The sequence below is a fragment of the Vombatus ursinus genome, unplaced genomic scaffold, assembly GCF_900497805.2.
Source record: "Vombatus ursinus unplaced genomic scaffold, bare-nosed wombat genome assembly UNPS02014890.1, whole genome shotgun sequence".
Taxonomy (NCBI): Eukaryota; Metazoa; Chordata; class Mammalia; order Diprotodontia; family Vombatidae; genus Vombatus; species Vombatus ursinus.
The window spans coordinates 184,200-197,156 of NW_020954668.1; the positions used below are offsets into that span (position 1 = coordinate 184,200).

General features: G+C 37.9%; 1 long non-coding RNA gene across 1 annotated transcript; it reads left to right on the forward strand.

Moving 5' to 3' along the window:
* Positions 1-6,163: 6,163 nt before the first annotated feature.
* On the forward strand, positions 6,164-12,441 carry LOC114028562. Its single transcript, XR_003567388.1, has 3 exons — positions 6,164-6,611; positions 6,935-7,009; positions 12,431-12,441. It is a non-coding gene; the product is annotated as an uncharacterized LOC114028562 (long non-coding RNA).
* Positions 12,442-12,957: the final 516 nt, after the last annotated feature.

A 12,957-nucleotide genomic window follows, 5' to 3' on the forward strand; every position in this document is an offset into this window, starting at 1 on the left:
AACATTTCCGAGGAGCCATGATGTTATCAGCCTCCATGGAGAAAGCTGATGAGCTCTAAGTGAAGACTGAAGCATACCTTTCTTGCTTTTTTTATGTTTCTTTTGTTGATTTTGAAATATAGCATATTAGCTATGGGGAAATATGTTTTGCATGACTTCACATGTATAATTGATATCATATTACTTGGCTTCTCAATGGGTGAGGGATGAGAGAATTTTTTAAATAAATGTAAGAGGTCATTATAAAAGGAGATGGATTCCTGGATTGAGGAAAAAGAGAAACACGCCCCCTCCACCTTGACCAAGTAGGGAGACAGGTAACAGGGGACAGCAATGTGAGAGAACAGCTTGAGAGAGGGGAAAGGAAGGACCTCCACAGCAGATCCAAAATGCAAAGGCTGACAATAAGTCCTATTTCACAATCCAGAGAAAAGAGGCAAGGAGAAATCACAATCTCTACAGAAAGAAGAAGGGAGACAACAGGTTAGTTGAAGCAGCCACAATTACACAGTGGTTTTAATCAGAAATCATTTAGGGATATACTTGGAGCCCAAATAGGAAATAACTTTACTCTTTTAGAAACCAAAAGGGTCTATAGGGTAGAAGCAACTTGGGTTAGCTACAAAAAATGCTACAAGAAAAAATGCTAACCAAGTATCGCCCTCTAAAGGAGCCCATGACTTAAAAAGGAATCATAACAGAGTGTACCTAGAAGGGACTATTTGCTATTTTAAATGTATAAAGCAAATTGAGTAACATTGAACCACATTAACTTTATAAAGTCTGTAGCCTAGGGGCAGCTAGGTGGCACAGTGGATAGAGCACCAGCCCTGAAGTCAGGAGGACCTAAATCCAAACCCAGCCTCAGACCAAAAAACTAGCTTACACTGACACTTACTAGCTGTGTGATCCTGGGCAAGTCATTTAACCCCAATTGCCTAAAAAAATAAACAAATAAAGTCTGTAGCCTGAATTTTCCTCTCATTGTAATAAAATTTAACTACGTACATAAAAATAATAATGAAATAAAAATAAAGAAATTAAATTTTTAAAGAAACAAATAGTTCTTTAAAAAAAAAAAATCATGTCCTTCTATGCCCATACTTTGTAGTATAGGCTACAATTGCTAGGAAAACTGGAAAACATTCTGGAGAAATTAGTCTTAGACCTACACGTTACACCATATTTCACATACATTCTAAATGGATATGTGACCTTAATGTTAAAAATCTTGCTATAAAAAATTAGAAGAAACAGATTATACATCTCTTGCAATTATAGCTGCTTTGGTGGAGACAATTACAAAAGAAAAAAATAGATATCTTTGAGTGCTTGAAACTGAAAAGTTTCTGCAGAGATAAAATTAATATACCTAGAATAAGAAAAGAAGTTGGATGGCGAAAAATCTTTCTAATGTTTCTCTGCTAATGGTTCAGTATCCAAGGGGGGTAAAAAAAAATATATATATATATATATTCAAAAAAACATATTTATGTATATGTGTGTATATGCATGAATGTGTGTATATATAATATCATACATATATGTATATACTTACAGCCATTCCATCATAGATAAGTGGTCAAAGGATATGGTTATCCAAAGAAGAATTGCAAAGTATTTACCACCACATAAAAGAATGCTCTAAATCATTAATAGTCAGAGAAATGCAAATCAAAAGAATCCTGAGGTTTCACCTAACACTTTGCAAATTGACAAAAATTATTTTTAAAATAGCAATAGTCATTGTTAGAGGAGTTGGAGAATATAATACATTGTTGGTGGAGCTGTGAAATGGTACAACCATTTTGGGGGAAAATTGGAATTATGCAAATAAAGTGACTAGAATGTCCATACCCTTTGAACCAGAGACTTCATTACTGGTTTATACCTCAATGAAGTCATCAATAAGAAGAAGGTCCCTATATACTCCAAAATATTTATAGCAGTATTTTCTGTGATAGCATAAAATCAGAAACAAAAGAGATGCTCATAAATTGGGAACTGGCTAAACAAATTGTGGCACATGAATATAATGGAATATTATTATGTTGTGAGAAATGATGAATGTGATGAATATAGAAAGGCATGGGAAGGTTTATAATATAAAAATAATATAAAAGTGAAAATCATAAATACGATAAAAAATAAAAATAATGTGGAGCTAATTAAACAAAGTTAAGAAAATAAATACACACAATAACTATTGTGTATATAAATAGGAATAACTACACAGAAAAAAAATCAAAAGTAAATGCAACAAAATTATAAAAATGAAACAGTATTCATATGCAAAGATATGGTAGGGCACCCCAAATCACTACTTAGTAGAAGTGAGAGGTCTACTGTACAACAATGTGTAACACATTGCACATGGTTTCAGGCTTTTTCTATATATTGATCAGATATGCTAATTATTTTTCCTCTCTGAAAAATACTATTTGTTAAATGGGATGACTTTCTGGGAGTGGGAGGAATAACTGAGATAACATGATGATATAAGAAAGAAAATATAAATAAAAACATTAAAAACCATGAAAACTGACATGACAGTCTTTGATGAAAAAAACCTGGAAAAGAAATGAGAGCTATGAAAGAAAGAATTGGAAGGAAAAAAAAAAAACATGGAGCAAGAGGTATAAAATTTTGTTCAGGCAATGAGCTCCCCGAAAATTTTTGTTGTTATTCAGTTGTTTCAATAGTGTCTGACTCTTTGTGATGCTGCTTAGGATTCTCTTGGCAAAGATGCTGGGGTGGTTTACTATTTCCTTCTCCAGCTCATTTTACAGATGAAGAACTGAGGCAAACAGTTGTGAATCACTGGACTATCTGAATACCATGACCAAAAACAAGACCCTGGACATCATATTTCAAGAAATCTTAAAAGAAAACTGTCCAGAGCTCTTAGAAAAAGAGGGCAAAGTAAAAATAAATACCCCAAAATGAAAATTCCCAGGAAAATCATAATTAAAATCTAGAATAAAAAAAGTACAATTTCCAGTTAAAAAACTTTCCAAGTAGAAGAAAAAATAAAATTTAAGTAACAGAGTCACAGTTAGGATAACACATAATTTAACAGTCACTACTATAAAGGAGTGGATAACTTAGAGTACAATATTTCAGAAGGCAAAAGATATAGGCCTAAAGACAAGAATAAAATATTCAGTAAAACTGACTATACTGTAAGGGGCAGGTGCAGGGAGGGAGGGAGCTCATCAATAGACCTTTATTGAAACAGAAGGATTTCAAGCATTCATGATGAAAACACCAGAGTTGTATAGAAACTTGAAATTCAAACGCAGGATTGAAGAAAAACCTAAAAAGTAAATAAAAATGAACAATGAAAGTAGGATTAGAGTTAAACAAGGATAGACTACTTTCAGTAAAATATGACACATGTATCCCTTGAACCTAATCTTCATCAAGGATCTTAGCGGGAGTCTAATTAGATATGGCTAGTAGAGTTATTCTGTTATGTCTTGATGATCTTAAGAATGTAAAGAGAGAAATACACTGGGGTGAGGGCAGGGAAAGAAAGAAAGGTTAGTAAAAAAAAATTATCTCACATCTCTACCAACAAGGAGGTAGGGGTAGGGGGAGCAGCTGACACTTGAACTTCATTGTCATCCGAACTGGTCCAAGGAAGGCACGCAACACACACACAGAGTTCATGCAGAAAGATATTTCATTGAATGGAGAAATAGAAAGGGGAATTAGAGGGAGGGTAGATCAAAGAAGGAATTAGTCCTAAGCACAACAAACTCTAAGGATGTACAAACATATTTATTGCTTTTTGAAATAGCGAAGAATGGGTATCTGAGATAGGGTGCATAAATTGGTGAATGGATGAGTATGTTATGGTATATAAATATGTTGGAATACTATTATGATGTAAGAAATGGAGAGACTTTCAGAGAAACCTGGTAAGGGTTTTATGAACTGATACAGAGTGAAACAAACAGAGCCAAGAGAACAATTCATACAATGACAATAATATGGTAAAAGCAAACTATTGTGACAGACTCAGGTATTCTGATGAGCACAGTGATCAACTGCACCTCCAAAGGATTCTTGAAACATGATACCCATGATAGAGAGATAAGGGACTTGGTGAATAAGGAGACAGTATCTTTTGAACATGGCCAATGTGCGATCTGTTTTACTTGACACTGCATGCTTGTATCACAGGTTTTGTTTTTGTTGTGTTCCAAATGGGAAGGTGGGGTTAGAAGGCAGATTTTCACTGATTGGAACAATTAAAATATTTTTAAATAAATAAATAAAATAAAATGAGAGACTCAAAATGATCTTGTTCTTTTCAGGCTCTAAGGAAGGCTCAGGACCTGTGACTTATGGATTTGTCATGGGACTGTCATGAAGTGAGAGTGGAGTAGTGTATACCATTGTGATAAACCCCACAGCAAATACATGACCAGGGCTGAGATTTGGCCACGCATATCATCATAAAACAGAGAGAGACCAGCTCTCAACCTCAGTCTCCTGAAAACATCAGGACAGAACTCCACATATATTGATTAAATCCATATTCAAACCAAGTAAATATGAGACATTTCTCTCTCCTGGTGTTTCTCTCCACAGTATTGGTCAGAGTAACAGAATTCAAAGGGAGTTCAGATTGAGGAACAATACAGAACATATGATTAAATAAACAAGAAATGGTGAGTCTTCGCCCTTGTACATCTAAAAACAGAATGGGTATTTCCCCCTCTCCAAAAGGCAAGGGGATCCTGAAGGGCAACATAATCTAGTCATAGCTCACTTTGCTTATTAGAGGTCAGGGCTTAATTACCATCCATGACCATCTCTGCTTCCTGCCTGCTCAAGCACCTGAGGATTCTTCATAGTGATTTAATACTGTGTAACTACGGATTACACAGTGTCAGGTCCTATTACAAAAACTAAGGCAGCAGCTGGCAGGAGAATAAGTCTGTATTGTAATAACATCAGATCTTTGTTGGGAGGTACTATGCCCACATAAATGAGCAAAACTTGGGAATTTAAAAGCAGAATACTAAATATTGTTTTTTCAATATCATATCATTCAGACCCTATGAAAAGAGCTTCACATTTCCTTTCAGGACTTGTCAGAAACCTCCCAATAATCTTATGTGCAGCTTTTCAACATCACTTCCCACATGAGCAATCAATCAATAAACATTTATTAATTATTAAGAATTTATTAAGTGCTTAGTATGTGCCAGGAACTGTGCTAAGCACTGGAGATATGAAAAGAGGCAAAAGACAGTACCAGCCTTCAAGAAACTCACAATTAATGGGAGAAACAACTAGCAAACAAATATATGCAAATAAGTTATATACAAGACAAACAGGAATTAATAAAGGAAAGGAAGTAGAATTAAGAGAGAAAGGTTTCCTGTAGAAGGTGAGATTTTAGTTGTGACAAAAGAAGCCAGAGAGTCAGAGTGAAGGAGGGAAGAGCATTCCAGGTGTGGGGAATAGCCAAAGAGAATTCCTGAGTGTCCTCTTCACGGAACAGTCAGGAGACCGATGTCACTGGATTGAAGAGGATGATTCAGAGAGTAAGGTGTAAGAAGACAGGAAAAGTAGGAAGGGGTTTAGATTACGAAGGGTTTTGAATGCTGAACATAGCATTTTACATTTGCTACTAGAGGCAATGGGAAACCACTGGACTTTATTGAGTAGAGGGTTGACATGATCAGACCTGAACTTTAGGAATAATTTTGATAATTAATTTAATAATTAAATATAATTTTAATAATTTAATAATTAAATAGAGAATAGATTGGAGTGGTGAGAGACTTGAGACAGGCAGACCTATCAGTAAGGTATTGCAATAAATCCAAGCATAAGGGCTTGCACCAGAGTGATGGCAACATCAGAGGAGAGAAGAGGCCATATTGGAGAGACATTGCAAAGGTGAAATCAATAGACCTTGGCAACAGCATAGATATGGGAGTGAAAGATGGTGAGGCTGTGAGCTTAATGGACTGAAGGTGTTATTTAAGGTTTCAATTTCCCTCATATATACATGGTGCACAGGAGAATTCTAGATTTTGTAACAAAGAGAGAAATATATGGGGCTACTGCCTTCAAGGATCTTCCTGCAATAGACCCTGCCCTGAAATAGATAGAGGTAATAATTATACAATTCTGACCCAGAAGTTCCATCCCCAGGTTTTCTTCCCCCTGAGCCAGGCTGGACTAAGGTCAGTCTAGAGATGATTCTAACATCTCTTTCACTACGGATATACTAGAATATCTACACAGTGACAAACACTGGATATGAACTTTCTCCCAAACTAGTCCATGGAGCCAAGGCTACTAATCCCTGTAGAAGGCTCAGAGTTCAAGTATCTAGAAAGCTAAAATGTGGTCCAGTGTGCCTCTCCTCCAACTGCAGAAACTTGTTGGAAATATGTTCCAAAGCTCCCTTCAAACCCATTTATCTAAAGAATGGTGACAAGTAAGAGGAAGCAATGCAATGTGATTTGCATCTGGAAGTTGGTTGTTGTGTAAATATATCTTTCTGGCAGGGTTTCTTAATCTTTTTTGTGTCATGGACCTTTTTGGCAATCTGGTGAAGACTATGAACCTATGATCAGAATAGTGTAATTAAATTTGTAAATAAAAATATATAGGCAAAAGAAAATAATTATGTTGAAATAGAATTATCAAGATATTTTTAAAAAACAAGTTCGCAGACCCCCTGAATTTTATGGGGTTGATGTGAGGCTGGGGTTTCTTGGAAGATGGGAAATAGGCTTATCTCCTGATTAGGGGTTTCCTCCTAACAGACTCCTTTTCCAGCTTTGAACTGTTGGGATTCAGTCAAGATTTTTTTTCTCCAGAATAGAGTACAGAAAAAATGAAAAAGTATATTTCTGTTTCAAGAGTGATTCTGACCTATGGACCTCTTCTCTTTTCACACCAGGGGTCAGGCTAGATCAACAGAGATTAAGGGATGTTTATGACCTGTTCTGTGTCACTGTGATTATTACGGTAGCTGGTATTACCACAGTGACAAATTCTGAATCTAAAACTTTCTCTAAAACATAGAGCTGAACTGAGAGCCTAATGCCACTCCATTCTCCACCTGAGGATGGTTGAATATAATTTTTCAGGTCACTTCAGCAGCTAATGTATATTCTGCCATTTCTATGAATTGCAGTGAGAGAAGTGGAATGTAATATGATGGGGGTAGGAGCAGAAAGCTTTATAAATGAATCTCTAAGTCTCAGAAAGAAGAAAAAGACTTAGCTTGGCCACTGATTTCTTTCACGACAGACTCTGGCCTATATGCAGTTCTGGAAGTTAATGGAGCCAATTAGAGAAAGTGTCCCTGGGCTGAAATGTGCAAGAAAAAAGGAAAGGACCCAGCTCCAATCCTAAGGTGATTTGTGAACTTGTGCTTTTCTGTATGTAAATCCTTGCTCAGGCAGGCACAAGTTCTGATCAGGCAAACAGAACATGCTAGGAAAAACACTTCACATTTATCACACACACACACACACACACACACACACACACACACACACAACTCACATATACATATATACTCAGGGATGGGTACATATTGATACATACCAAACATAAGCAAGGGCACACAAGCCTATGGGCTGCTCCACGGCACAATGCTTGAACTTCCATTGACCCCAGTCTTCTCATCTATAAAATCAGGGATTTGAACTAAAAGGCCTCTTAGATCTCTTTCAGCTCTAAGTCTATGATCCTGTGATCTTTGGTTCCCTTTAGCTCAGTCTCAAGATCTATGACATGATTTTGGCTTAGTCTGTGTCACTGTGGATATAGCAACTACCACAGTGACAAACACTAATTCTAAATGTTTCTCTTGTAGCAACAAGTTGAAAAATCATAATCACCTGCCCTGGAAAAACAGGCGTGTGGAGGGCTGATCTGAGGAACTAATGTGACTTCAACCTGAAGACCAGTGGAAGACTACTGGAAACTATTTTTTCCATCTTTTCTATTCCTAATATCTGCCAAGTCATTTATCTGAATAGATGTATAGGAAATGAAAAGGCATATGAGGGCATTGGGACTAAATGAGCTCTCAAGGCTGGGCTCAAAGAAAAACCAACTAAGCTACTGTGTTACAGAGGTTTCCCACTGGCACACTTTCTCATGGTTCTGGAAGCTAATGGAATCAATGACTATTCTGCAACCAGACTGAAGTTTCAAAAAGGGAGCCTGAGCTCAAGGCCTTGGCTCCCTTCACCTTGGAAGTCCAGACCCAGGATGTCATTCTAGCCTGATTTGTTTCACTGTGGATACAGTGGGGATTACCACAGTGAAAAACATCAGTCCTAAAACTTTGCCTAAAATCAGGCAAATCTGCAAATAATAGAGTTATAGCAACATGCTGTATCTAGAAAAGGCCTAAGCTGAACAGTTAGATGCCTCAACCTCCTCAATCTGAAACCTTACAGAGGACTATTGGAGATGACTTTTGAGGCTTCAACTTCACGAACCTTTCATCCCTTTCTGATCACCTAGCTATGTCTCTGAATCCTGCAGCATTCTTAGAGTTCATTCAAGGAGGTGAGAACCAAGAGAGCAATGAGGTTAACCTCATAGTACAACAACACATAGTACATTGTCCCTATTCTCAGAGGAGTTTATGATATATCCTTAACAAGTATTATTGAGCACAGATTTTATATATATAAATATAGTCTGTGTTCATAATGCTGAACACAAACATGTATGTATATATATGTGTGTGTGTGTGTATATATATATATATATACACATTACATATAATATAAATGCTGAGAGAGAGAGAGAGCCAGGAAACATTTATACTGATGCCCACCTCAGATATCTCTCCAGTGCCTGAGTATTCACCTAGTTATATGCCTCACTCCATCAAAAAAAAAAAATAGAAGAAACATAGCATGAATTCAACCCAGGAACTTGAACACTTGGGAAAGAGTAAGCCAAGGCTTTTCTCTGCCACACTTCCTGACTTTTCATTGCTAGTAGCCCATATTCTCATTTACATGGGTCATTGGGCTGACACTGAGTCTGGAAGTGACTGGGACAATAGTATAACTATCACAAAAATAAATTTCTAAGCATGGACAACCCAATGAGTTGTCTACTGAAGGAAGAAAAAAACGGAATGGACTAAAACTATAATAAGAAGTTTTTAGGTAAGCTAAAAGTATGAACTTCTCCTGTTCCCTTCCTTCTCTTTTCACTATTCTTCTTTGCTCCTAGTCAGTCTTTCAATTTCTTCTCTCCTGTCCTTTCCTCTTTTCTTTCCTCTTCTCTTTCTGTATCATCCTCTCTCTCCCCACTCTAAGTTAAGGTGCTTTTCTATACATAAATTATCCTTGTACAGGCAGACACAAGTTCTGATCAGGCAAATAGAATATACAAGGAGAAATACTTCACATTTAATTCTCTCTCTCTCACACACACACACGTATACATATACATCAGGAATGTGTACACATGAGTATGTACATACAAGACATAAGCATAGGCACACAAGCCTATGGGCTGCTAGGTGGCACAGTGACTGAAATCAGGAAGACTCATCTTCCTGAGTTCAAATCTGGCCTCAGACACTTACTGGCTGTGTGAACCTAGGCAAGTCATTTAACCCTATTTGCCTCAGTTTCCTGTTCTGTAAAATGAGCTGAAGAAGGAAATGGCAAACTACTCTAGTATATTTGCCAAGAATATCTCAAATGAGGTCAAAAAGAATCAGACACAACTGAAAAAAATGACTGAACAAAACACAAGCCATAAAGATCATAGATATTTTCATGTTAGAATGTTAGGATGATTTTCCTTCATCAATGAGAACATAAAATGTATGCAAACATTGTGGCCTTCCCAGGCTGAGCTGATGGTATTATGGTCAGATCTATAAATGAGCTATAGTCTCAAGCAGTGGCACATTAGTTTCTGTCTCCAACACTCTCTGCAGGGGTAACCACCTATTACCCAAGCACTATTTCAACGAACCATGATATGATAGCTCAACTGAGCATATAACATAAGAGCCCAGATATTGGCTATTCACCATACTTTTCTTTTTAAGGAAAAGAAGGTTCTCTATCCAATACCTCTTTACAGGTCAGGCACTACTTCTTCCTTCTTTGTAACAAAGTTTATAGGCCCATACCCACACAGAGCAGTCAGATGGAAAATTTACTTTTCTGGACTTTGGCCTTCAGTATCCCTATTCCTCCATGGATCTTTAGTAGCTCTGTAACACCCTGGAAGACATATGTCTCAACCTGAACTAGGAGAATTGTCTATAATTCTTGTAACTTGGGTAGGAAACGTTTGTTACCCATTGGGCCCTCTCTTTTCCCTGCGCAGAGGAAACAGATAAACAGAAGGACTTCAGATCAGAAGAAGGATTCCAAAAATTGGTTTTCAAAATGCTGAGTCCTCCTTACTTTCTCCTCTTCCTGTTTTAAACCATATCCATCACCAAAAGCTGTTTTCACAATTCATGAAAAAGAAGCTATATAAAACATATGAAATTCAGAGCCAGGAATCATTGGGTATGACAAACAGTATTTATTGAGTATCATCCACCTGCTAGGGACAATACCAAACTCTTTTTGAAAAAACAGAAGAGTTCTCTCTTCCTCTTTTCTATTTCTTAATTATTTATATCATTGACCAAAGAGGATCTTCTAATCATAGCCATACTATAGACCATTACAGGTCTCTCCAATTTAGATTTTTTTCAGACCGTCTGAATTTCAAATATCCTGTCACATTGTCCCCATAAAAGAAAAGACCAAAAATCCTCTGTCAAATAGAATCATAAAATCTCAGAGACAAAGAGGTCCTAGGAAATAATCTGTTCTAATCCAAACTCGAAAAAGAATACAGTTGTGAAGAAGGCCAGGGCCCAGAGTTCAAAAGACAAAGCTAAAGAACTAAACTTCTTCCTCTAAAACTGATCACCTAATAAATCTGGACACTGAAGTGAAGGGAACCAGGGATCATAGGATCATATATGGAAAGCTAGAGGAGACCTTAGAGGCCATTAAGTACAACTCTTTGACTTTATACTTGAAGAAACTGAGGTCCATAGAAGTTAAGTGATTTGAACAAGGTCACAAATCATCCTAGGGGAGGCAGAGGCATCTTCAGAGTAAAGGCAGGGACTCACCTGAGTTCTCCCCCAAATTCTTCCAAACACTTTTTTAAAATGACTCTAAATAAATTCTAACGCAGCAGAACCCACAAAAAGATGGAGTAAAACAAATTTTTAACCCAAGAAAACTGGAAGGTTGGCAGGATAGGTCTGTTGCACAAGAGTGAGAGAAGAGCATAGTCCAGTGCATGTGCAGACTGGGCCCCAGAAAACCCAGAGCAAGCCTCAGGGCAACTGAATCACTGGCAGCAATGACAGTTTCCAGACCTCTCAGCCCACAGATGCCAAAGGCAGCTTAGAAGATCAGCAGGAAAAGTTTGCTGCACCTGGGTGAAAGTGGAGCACACTCCAACACAGGCCCCGCCGGCATAGGCCTGGCCACAGCAAACCAGGAGCAGGTCCTGGGAGTGACTGAATCAGCAGCTGCCGTAGTTTTTTTCTAGAGCTCTTAGCCCACAGACGATAAAGGGGTCAAACAACTGGTCAGAAGGAGATTACAAGAGTCTTCTTGCTAAGCACTGAGATAAGACTCTGTTGCTTTGCCCATACTCATATCCAGGTCACAGTCCTGGGCAGCAGTGCCATGGTGAGGAGGAGCATTAGCACACTAGAGCTTGCATCAACAGTGGAGGGGGGCCCTCCTCACAGTTCCAGGACAGAAAAAAATATTTTTCTGGTGGCTCATAGATCAAAGCACAGGCTAGAAGAGTAGTAAACACCTCTCCTTAGATCACATGACCTTGGAAGAACTGAAAACTTACAGGTCTCTAGAGGCATCTCAGAAAACAGCTGCACAAAACCCATTAAGCTTGGGACAGTGCACCCTCCACCCTAAAAACAGAGCCCTACTTTATTTTTTTAATTTATTTTTTAAAATTAATTTATTTATTTTTTAGTTTTCATCATTCACTTCCACAAAATTTTGAGTTCCAAACTTTCTCCCCATCTTGTCCCTCCCCCCACCCCAAGATGGCATGCATTCTGAATATCCCTTCTCCTATTCTGCCTTCCCATCTATCTCTCCCCCCCTTCTCTTATCCCCTTCCACTTCACTTTTCCTGTAGGGCAGGATTGATTTCTATACCCCATTTCCTGTATATCTTATTTCCCAGTTGCATGTGAAAACAATTTTTAAAAATTTGGGCTCCAAATTAGTTAGAAGGAATATATGTGTGTGTGTGTGTGTGTGTGTGTGTGTGTGTGTGTGTGTGTGTATGTGTGCATATACATACATATATGTGTATATACATACATACATACATACATATCTGTATATAGGCAGAGGGCACAGATGTGAGTTGAAAATGAAGGGATGATATCTAAAAAATAAAATTAAGGGGTGAGAGAAGAATGTCCTGGAAAAACAAAAAGGGAAAGGTAGAATGGGGAGGGGCGGAATTATCACACATAAAAGAGGCAAGAAAAAGATTTTAAAGTGGAGGGAAGAGGGGGAAAGTGAGGGGGAGTAAGTGAACCTTACTCTCATCAGAATTGGCTCAAAGAGGAGCAGCTAGGTGATGCAATGGATAGAGCACCAGCCCTGGAGTCAGGAGGACCTGAGTTCAAATCCGGCCTCAGACACATAACACTACTAGTTGTATGACCCTGGGTAAGTCACTTACCTCCAATTGCCTCACAAAAAAAAAAAAAGAATTGACTCAAGAGGAAATAACACACACACATTTAGGTATAGAAATCTATCTTAACCTACAGGAAAATAGGAAGAGAAGGGGCTAAGAGAAGGGGGGGTGGTGATAGAAGGAAGGGTAGTTTGGAGGAGGGGGTGGTCAGAAGCAAAACACTTT